At 37.7% G+C, this 10,432-nt stretch overlaps 2 long non-coding RNA genes across 2 annotated transcripts; both read right to left on the bottom strand.

Annotated features, from left to right (window-relative positions):
• Positions 1–3,099: 3,099 nt before the first annotated feature.
• Positions 3,100–5,191, bottom strand: LOC146925155 (uncharacterized). Its single transcript, XR_015011018.1, has 2 exons — positions 4,759–5,191; positions 3,100–3,323 (listed from the first exon to the last, which is right to left on the bottom strand). It is a non-coding gene; the product is annotated as an uncharacterized LOC146925155 (long non-coding RNA).
• A 3,046-nt stretch (positions 5,192–8,237) lies between these two features.
• On the bottom strand, positions 8,238–10,409 carry LOC146925156 (uncharacterized). Its single transcript, XR_015011020.1, has 2 exons — positions 9,977–10,409; positions 8,238–8,461 (listed from the first exon to the last, which is right to left on the bottom strand). It is a non-coding gene; the product is annotated as an uncharacterized LOC146925156 (long non-coding RNA).
• Between the last annotated feature and the right edge of the window lie 23 nt (positions 10,410–10,432).

A 10,432-nucleotide genomic window follows, 5' to 3' on the forward strand; every position in this document is an offset into this window, starting at 1 on the left:
CAAGCTCTGTAACTCTTCTTCTTCTTCTAAAAACAAAACACAACCACAGTCAATCATTTGTTTTTGTTCCACCAAAGATCGTCACCACCGGTCGCCGCCGTCTCTGCCGCCGTAGACCTGCGATCATAAGGTGTTTTTTTTTCTTTATCTATTTTTTTTTTAAAGATTGAAATGCTCATATGAATGAGAAAAAACCGTAATAAAAATAAAATTTTAATGAAAGCAGAGAATAGGAACAAAACAAACCTTTTTGAAGTGGTTTCAATTCATTGGGATTTGATTTTAGGAAATTTAAGGTTTTATTTGTGGATGATACAGAACCCATTGCAATGTTACATAAACTCTGTTTTTAACTCTGTTTTTTTTTTTAATGGTTTTGTTGTTGTTGTTTATGGTACTGCAACTTATAAATTGTGAAAGGGCAAAGAAAATTTCATTAACTATAACAGCAGTGAGATTACAACACAGTAGTGATATTACAACATATAATTCTTGTTTATTTTTGAACAACACAATATTGAGATTACAACATCATAATCATCATACTTGGCTGGGAACGGCTACTTTTGTTTTTCCTTCCTGTTTGCGGGTTGTAGGCAGCACATGTTTTTACTTTGGGCTGCTTGTGCTCTTTTCTTTGTAAGGTTGTGCCTTCTCTGTTGTATCTCTTAAAGGTTGTATCTCTTGAGTCATTTGCATATCATGTATATTGAACATCTTTGTAAGGCAGTACCCAATGGAACAATATTTCTTTCCGGCATTAATTTGTCCAGGTGACTATATTTCTTTCCAGCATTTCATCAAACATCTCGAATACATATTAATAAGAGCAGTACCCAATGGAACAATAATAACAATCCTCATCCTGACAATAAAAGAATGAACCCAAATACCCAATTCAATCACACCTATGCTTGAAACCGCATATATCACACTCAACATAATAGCCCTATCAATCCATCACTTCATGAAAATCCGACGGTACCTGTGTGACCTGTGCATAGATGATTCCGACGGCGGAGGGAGGCGGCGACGGAGGAAGGAGGCGGTGAATGGTGGAGAGGTGAAGGCGACCTGTGCACAGCTGATTGAAGTATTCCACTTTTGTTTAGTCAGAAAGAAGTGAGGGAGACGAAAGTATTTTGAAGGAGAAGAAGAAGTGAACGTGTTCCACTTTTGTTCCTTTCTATTATTTTATTTCATTTTTGGTTTTAAAAAAATGAAGTGACACGTGGCGTAATATGATTGGCTATATTATGTAACATAGCGCGCCACAATGTTACCCAAGTCGAATCCATCCTTTGGTTCCATTTCATAGTTATATGGAGTACAAGGCTTTCTTTTTACTTTTTAATTTATGCTATATACTAATATACTAATTACCAACAACAACATAGCCTTATTGCTTAAAGTAGAGTTGTCGTAAACATATGGGAGCATTTACACTCATCTAAAAATATTAAGTTGTAAATTAGCAACCTACACCTGTCTAAAATCATTAAGGTGTAAGTTAACAACTCACACCTACTTGATTGTTTACAATATTTTTTTATAAGTTTTATGAAATCGTTTGCACCCACCTCACTAATTTACACCCATTTTTATGTTTCAAATAAACAATTGTAAACATGAAAAAAACCTAAACAAACACCACAATATTTTTTTAATGAAAAATCAATTTTCACTTGTGTCTTTTTAGTTCAAAACATTACTTTTTTTTAGAGGAATTTAAAACATTAGTTGAATAAAAAAAATACTTCTTTTCTTTTTATGAACCTTATGTTTTTTTTTGGTACAAAGAACCTTATGTTAATTGTTTAAAAAAAAAAGGAACCCTTATGTTAATGGTATAAAGTTTTTCTATAAAAAATATAAGTTCTGATGTTTTTTTTTTTGGTTCAATAGCCTAGTGGCTAGATCACACACTTTTAAAGTGTGGAAAAGTGGGGAATCCAGGGTTCGAACCCCGGCCCCTGCAAACATTGTCTCTGGTAGCTACCAACTGAGCTACATTTACGGGACAAGTTCTGATGTTTTACACTTGCGAAAACCGTGTTCCTCTTTTTATTCCCAACATGCATTGAAATAAATGGGAATTCGTGAAACTCTCACGGAAATTTTGACGGAAAACTGGGAAAAGCAATTATATCCTTTACAAAATTGTCCTTCGGTTTAAAATAAATTAAGCGTGTTTACAAGTGGATGTAATTTGTTAATTTACACTTAGTATTTTACTAAAACACCATTTTAGTCTCTATTAAAATTTATTTTAAACTGAAGTACAATTTTGTAACTAGCTAAAGGACATAACTACTATTTCCAGTTTTTCGTCAAATAAAAAATCAAACGAAATCAAATTTTAAATTTTTTAAAACCAAACTGAACTGTTCTAAACCAAACTAATAAATCATGAATTGAACTGGACCAAACATTTTCAGTTGTGTTCCATAATTTTTTTTTCGAGAAAAAAATTATGGAACGCCGCTGAAAATGTTTGGGTCGGCTCAATTCCATAATTGATACTTATGATTCTTTATTTTTTGGTTCGGTTTGGTTCAACAATTCGGTTCGGTTTTTTTCCCACCCATGGATTTGACCAAAAGCCCTTAACAAATTTCTTTTCATCTTCTTAATCTTCTTTCTCTTTCTCTACGATTTTTAGGTTTTCTCTTCCGCCATTGCCAAGCTCCTGCGCACTCTCTTCCATTCGATGCGCTCTCACTAGGGGTGGCAATAGGATCCATGCGATCCATATCCATCCAATCCATCCACTAAAATAAAAAAATTAATTAAGAAAAAAAAAACTGACAGAAAAAAACAAAATTTTTTTTTTAATATTTAAAAATTATTAATTTAATATAATTTAATATATTATTAAAATATTATTTAATATTATTTAATTATAGGTGGTGGTCAACGCCGGAGCTTGACCGGTCAATGCCGGATCTCCGCCGCAGACCACCGTCGGTCGCCGAAAAATGGCCGGACCGCTGTAACACCCCGTTTCCCCAACTTTAAAATTTCATTTAAAATCAGAGTATTTAAATCATAAACGGAATGTCACATACTTCTTGAGAATCATAAAATAGATAATAATAATTATCCTTCAAGTTTAACATCATAAAATCTGAAACTACGCAGCGGAAAATAGTTCAACATAATAGAAATCTTGGCACACAGGCCTTATTGGAAATTCTCATAAATTAGTTCATAAAAGAAACACGTAAGGAATAGAAGTAAAAGCAAGCCCCCATCCCGTTACGTATCAGAGCACCTAGACACCAACTGAGAGTCCACTCATGAACGCCTCTAATCTTTATTACCTGCACATTACCCACGGTCGAGGCAATATATACGCAGAAGGGGTGAGATTTCATAATCAATACATTAAGCATATAATCCAATAAAATGCATTTAACAACTTAAACATTAATAACATATCAACAATTAACAATTAGCATATTTTTCATTACATAACAAATACAATCATCAAATACCATTACTAATTTTCATCGCAAATCATAATCAACTTAACACTCAATTTGACGACACAACTCATCTTTGACCATGCAACTCTATCAACTCAACAACAACTTGACAACTTAAACATCATGAAACTTCTTGTTATGCAAATGCATGTGGTACCAATCAACAACAAAATGAGCATAATAGGCTCTTCAACGTGTGAGCACAAAGGCTGCCGGGCCTAAAGCCCTCAACTTTAATGAGCACAAAGGCTGCCGGGCCTAAAGCCCCCAACTTTAATGAGCACAAAGGCTGCCGGGCCTAAAGCCCCCAACTTTAATGAGCACAAAGGCTGCCGGGCCTAAAGCCCCCAACTTTAATGAGCACAAAGGCTGCCGGGCCTAAAGCCCCCAACTTTAATGAGCATGCAATGAACTCAAACTTCTAGCAACTTAGACGACAACATGAACGACTCATACGACTCATAATCATGGACAACTTCTTAATTTCTTGCAACATAGACCGACTCATGCAATCTCAAGACATTAAAGGTCAGCAGCAATGAACAGCAACAGATTTACAACATATAACAGTGTTGGAATATCTCAACATCATTTAAGGAATGGATTACATCAACATAAATATCATAAAACATCATAACATTATTCATGCAACATTACTAATCATTTCAGTCATATAAACAGACTTCTGTAACATCTGGAAACATTCTAAATCACCCTCATTCTTACTTCTAAGGTCAGCTCAAGACTATACGTGCGAAAGGATCGCATCGGGACAATTTTGGGCAACTAACAGCCTAACTCGCAGTTGCGAGTAACTTTGCTCGCAATGGCGAGCAAAGCATGCGTTCTGGGTTCCTAAGTCTTTACTCGCAGTGGCGAGTTATTCTGCTCGCAGTTGCGAGCTTACAGGTCACTCGCAGTTGCGAGTTGCATTGCTCGCAGTTGCGAGTTCTGGGTTCTAGCTCGCAGATGCGAGTGTTCTTGCTCGCAGATGCGAGCGATGAATGTCAGTACGGCCAGAAACCTAAAAATCACAACTTTTCACCTATATTCATGATTCCTTCATCCAAATAGCATCTAATTATCATCTTAAGTCATATCTAAGGTCTGTACACTAATTTTGCATCAATCTAACATCTGTTCTTGATTCATTCATCAAAATTGATCATAAACCTAATTCTCAATTCTCACCAAAACTTAACCTAATCATGCTAAATTCATCCTATAGAATTATACCCTTAATAATATTGAAAATTAGTCTCACCCTTACCTTATATGACGCTCCCCAATGATAATCAAAGTCAACGAGCAAAAGTCTTTGATTCCTTTGATCCTCCTCCGTTCGATCGGACTCGTCTATGAGGATCACAAAAGAAGAAGAATTTGTGTGTAGCAATACGACAATACATTGGAACAAAGCCGGCATCCATAGTACGTAATTGTGCCAAGTTGGGTATAAGACCTCGTATATACGCTTCCATTTCATGTGGCTGAAGGAAACCATCAGAATCCTCGTCAAGCTCACTCATATCAATTCTTGCTTGTGTAAGTGAAACCGTGCGCATCACGTAAAGGTAAAATGGTAGAATGGCAATTCTTCCCTGCTCATCCTTCTCAAACTTCATAAAGTTGGAAGGACTAAAGAATTGTCGGCACTTAGGACCTATTTGTTCTGTACATACCGAGGCAATGTGGCAAAAATCTTCATATAAATACTACTAACTAGGTCAAAAACAAATGGGCTACTATTATTTCTCACGTGTTGCTATTTTATGTTATTTTATTTTTATTTTTCAAATCTTATTTAAAATAAGTCATAACATCTTTAATAAATCATATAATTCACACACATCATATAAACCACTTTAATCACAATCATATGAATCACGTAAATCTCATAAATCGCATAATATATCCTAACACTCGTAAAAATGGTTAAATACTTAAGACGGGCGTTACAACTCTCCCCAACTTATAGAATTTTCGTCCTCAAAAATTTACCTCAAGCAAACAACTCTGGATAAGACTCCAGCATCTTACTCTCTAGCTCCCTCGTCGAGCTTTCGCCAGTCGCTTCATCCCAAACGACTTTCACAAGAGGTATCTCCTTGACTCTCAACTTCTCCACTTCACGATCTTCAATCCTCACTGGTAAGGTTTCAATCGTAAGGTTGTCTCTAACTTGCACATCATCTCTCTGGATCACATGAGATGGGTCTGGAACATACTTCCTCAGTTGCGACACATGAAACACATCATACAAATTCGATAAATGCGGTGGTAAAGCCACTCGGTATGCCACCGTTCCAACTCTTTCCGATATCTGATACGGACCAATAAACTTCGGAGTCAACTTCCTAGACTTCAATGCACGACCAACACCGGTCGTTGGAGTAACTCTCAAGAACACATGGTCTCCCTCTTGAAACTCAAGGTCTTTCTTACGCTTATCATGGTAACCCTTCTGTCGACTCTGCGACGCTTTCATCTTCTCTTGAATCATTTTCACCTTCTCAGTAGTCTGTTGAACAATTTCTGGTCCTAGAACCACACTTTCACCGGTCTCAAACCAACACAACGGAGTCCTACACCTCCGACCATACAAAGCCTCGAAAGGTGCCATCCCAATACTTGAATGATAGCTGTTATTATAAGTGAACTCTATCAACGGAAGATGACTATCCCAAGTTCCACCTTGCTCAAGTACACAAACTCTCAACAAGTCTTCGAGTGACTGAATTGTTCTTTCCGACTGACCATCTGTCTGAGGATGATAAGCCGAACTCAATCTCAACTTAGAGCCTAAAGCCTCTTGCAAACTCTTCCAAAATCTAGAAGTAAATCTTGGATCCCTATCTGACACAATGCTTGAAGGAACACCATGCAACTTCACAATATCTCGAATATAAATTTCCGCCAACTGAGCTATAGGAAAACTAATATTGATCGAAATGAAGTGTGCCGACTTCGTCAATCTATCGACAATCACCCAAATAGCGTCATTCCCTTTAGGAGTATTCGGCAAACTCGTCACAAAATCCATGGATATGCTATTCCATTTCCATTCTGGTACATCTAACGGTGTCATCAACCCAGCAGGTTTCTGATGCTCTACCTTCGACTTCTGACAAATCAGACAAGAGTACACAAATTGTGCTACATCACGTTTCAATCCAGACCACCAAAACAACTTCTTCAAGTCATGATGCATCTTTGTAGCTCCCGGATGAATACTTAAGCTACTCCTATGACTCTCTTCAAGAATCATCCTCTTTATTTCATCATTGTCTGGAATACAAATCCTACCTCGAAATCTCAAGCATAAATACAACTGCAGCTAATTGAAGGTCATGAGTAGGGTAATTTCGTTCATGAATTCTCAACTGTCTTGATGCATAAGCAACCACCTAAGCCCAACTTGGACGCATCGCAATACACCACAAAAGGTTCATCAGGTTTCGGCAAAATCAAAACTGGAGCCCTCGTCAACCGCTTTTTCAATTCATTAAAAATGTTCTCACAAAGAACATCCCACACAAAGGTTTTACCTTTACACGTCAATTGTGTTAACGGAAGTGCTAACTTAGAAAATCCTTCTATAAATCTTCGGTAGTAACCTCATTCAACCAGAATTCACACTTAGACAATTTAGCATACAACTTCTCCTTTTTCAGCACTTGCAAAACAATCTTCAAATGTCCCGCATGTTCTCCTTCTGTCTTAGAGTAAATCAAAATATCATCGATGAACACAACCACAAAGCGATCCAAAAATGCATGGAAAACGCGATTCATATACTCCATAAACTCACCAGGTACATTACTAACACCAAAAGGCATCACCTTATATTCATAAGGTCCATATCGCGTCCTAAAAGTCGTCTTCAGCATATCTTCATCTTTTACTTTAATCTGGTGATAACCCGACCTCAAGTCAATCTTGCTGAACACACGTGTACCCCCTAGCTGGTCCATCAAGTCATCAATTCTTGGAAGTGGATATCTATTATTTATAGTTACTTTGTTCTACTGTCGATAGTCAATGCATAACCTCATACTACCATCCTTCTTCTTAACCAACAATACCGGCGCTCCCCAAGGTGAAACTTGGTCTTATAAACTTCTTATCAAGTAAATCTTCCAACTGTTTCTCAACTCAGCCAACTCAGAAGCTGACATACGATAAGGTGTCATAGACACAGGCCTCGTTCCCGAAACAAGATCAGTAGAAAATTCAACCTCTCTCTCCGGCGGCAGACACTTCCTGACGTGTCGGTAAGATCAAACAACAATCTCTTCAGGAAAACTTCAGGAAATCCTCCCACAATTTTGCAACTTATCACTCACTGCTTGAATCTCAATAGACAGTGACACCATCAACGAAACCATCAAAATTCCATCACGTGCTAACTGCTTCAGCTGCTTAGTAGACAAAAACTCTGCTCCACTTTCTTCTTCGGCTGAAGAAAAGTACACCGACCTACTAAAACAATTAATATGGACATGGTTGTACTCCAACCAGTCCATAAAAAGGGTTAAACAACAAACAACGAACAAGACAACTCAAATACAGTGCAAAACTGTAAAACGACACATCGTCTCATCTACTTGGCCGGACGGACCGACCTGCTCTGATACCAATTGTAACACCCCGTTTCCCCAACTTTAAAATTTCATTTAAAATCAGAGTATTTAAATCATAAACGGAATGTCACATACTTCTTGAGAATCATAAAATAGATAATAATAATTATCCTTCAAGTTTAACATCATAAAATCTGAAACTACGCAGCGGAAAATAGTTCAACATAATAGAAATCTTGGCACACAGGCCTTATTGGAAATTCTCATAAATTAGTTCATAAAAGAAACACGTAAGGAATAGAAGTAAAAGCAAGCCCCCATCCCGTTACGTATCAGAGCACCTAGACACCAACTGAGAGTCCACTCATGAACGCCTCTAATCTTTATTACCTGCACATTACCCACGGTCGAGGCAATATATACGCAGAAGGGGTGAGATTTCATAATCAATACATTAAGCATATAATCCAATAAAATGCATTTAACAACTTAAACATTAATAACATATCAACAATTAACAATTAGCATATTTTTCATTACATAACAAATACAATCATCAAATACCATTACTAATTTTCATCGCAAATCATAATCAACTTAACACTCAATTTGACGACACAACTCATCTTTGACCATGCAACTCTATCAACTCAACAACAACTTGACAACTTAAACATCATGAAACTTCTTGTTATGCAAATGCATGTGGTACCAATCAACAACAAAATGAGCATAATAGGCTCTTCAACGTGTGAGCACAAAGGCTGCCGGGCCTAAAGCCCCCAACTTTAATGAGCACAAAGGCTGCCGGGCCTAAAGCCCCCAACTTTAATGAGCACAAAGGCTGCCGGGCCTAAAGCCCCCAACTTTAATGAGCACAAAGGCTGCCGGGCCTAAAACCCCCAACTTTAATGAGCACAAAGGCTGCCGGGCCTAAAGCCCCCAACTTTAATGAGCACAAAGGCTGCCGGGCCTAAAGCCCCCAACTTTAATGAGCACAAAGGCTGCCGGGCCTAAAGCCCCCAACTTTAATGAGCATGCAATGAACTCAAACTTCTAGCAACTTAGACGACAACATGAACGACTCATACGACTCATAATCATGGACAACTTCTTAATTTCTTGCAACATAGACCGACTCATGCAATCTCAAGACATTAAAGGTCAGCAGCAATGAACAGCAACAGATTTACAACATATAACAGTGTTGGAATATCTCAACATCATTTAAGGAATGGATTACATCAACATAAATATCATAAAACATCATAACATTATTCATGCAACATTACTAATCATTTCAGTCATATAAACAGACTTCTGTAACATCTGGAAACATTCTAAATCACCCTCATTCTTACTTCTAAGGTCAGCTCAAGACTATACGTGCGAAAGGATCGCATCGGGACAATTTTGGGCAACTAACAGCCTAACTCGCAGTTGCGAGTAACTTTGCTCGCAATGGCGAGCAAAGCATGCGTTCTGGGTTCCTAAGTCTTTACTCGCAGTGGCGAGTTATTCTGCTCGCAGTTGCGAGCTTACAGGTCACTCGCAGTTGCGAGTTGCATTGCTCGCAGTTGCGAGTTCTGGGTTCTAGCTCGCAGATGCGAGTGTTCTTGCTCGCAGATGCGAGCGATGAATGTCAGTACGGCCAGAAACCTAAAAATCACAACTTTTCACCTATATTCATGATTCCTTCATCCAAATAGCATCTAATTATCATCTTAAGTCATATCTAAGGTCTGTACACTAATTTTGCATCAATCTAACATCTGTTCTTGATTCATTCATCAAAATTGATCATAAACCTAATTCTCAATTCTCACCAAAACTTAACCTAATCATGCTAAATTCATCCTATAGAATTATACCCTTAATAATATTGAAAATTAGTCTCACCCTTACCTTATATGACGCTCCCCAATGATAATCAAAGTCAACGAGCAAAAGTCTTTGATTCCTTTGATCCTCCTCCGTTCGATCGGACTCGTCTATGAGGATCACAAAAGAAGAAGAATTTGTGTGTAGCAATACGACAATACATTGGAACAAAGCCGGCATCCATAGTACGTAATTGTGCCAAGTTGGGTATAAGACCTCGTATATACGCTTCCATTTCATGTGGCTGAAGGAAACCATCAGAATCCTCGTCAAGCTCACTCATATCAATTCTTGCTTGTGTAAGTGAAACCGTGCGCATCACGTAAAGGTAAAATGGTAGAATGGCAATTCTTCCCTGCTCATCCTTCTCAAACTTCATAAAGTTGGAAGGACTAAAGAATTGTCGGCACTTAGGACCTATTTGTTCTGTACATACCGAGGCAATGTGGCAAAAATCTTCATATAAATACTACTAACTAG

This window comes from Medicago sativa, chromosome 5 (genome assembly GCF_051527215.1).
Source record: "Medicago sativa cultivar Bolivia chromosome 5, Bolivia_mono, whole genome shotgun sequence".
NCBI classification, from domain to species: domain Eukaryota; kingdom Viridiplantae; phylum Streptophyta; class Magnoliopsida; order Fabales; family Fabaceae; genus Medicago; species Medicago sativa.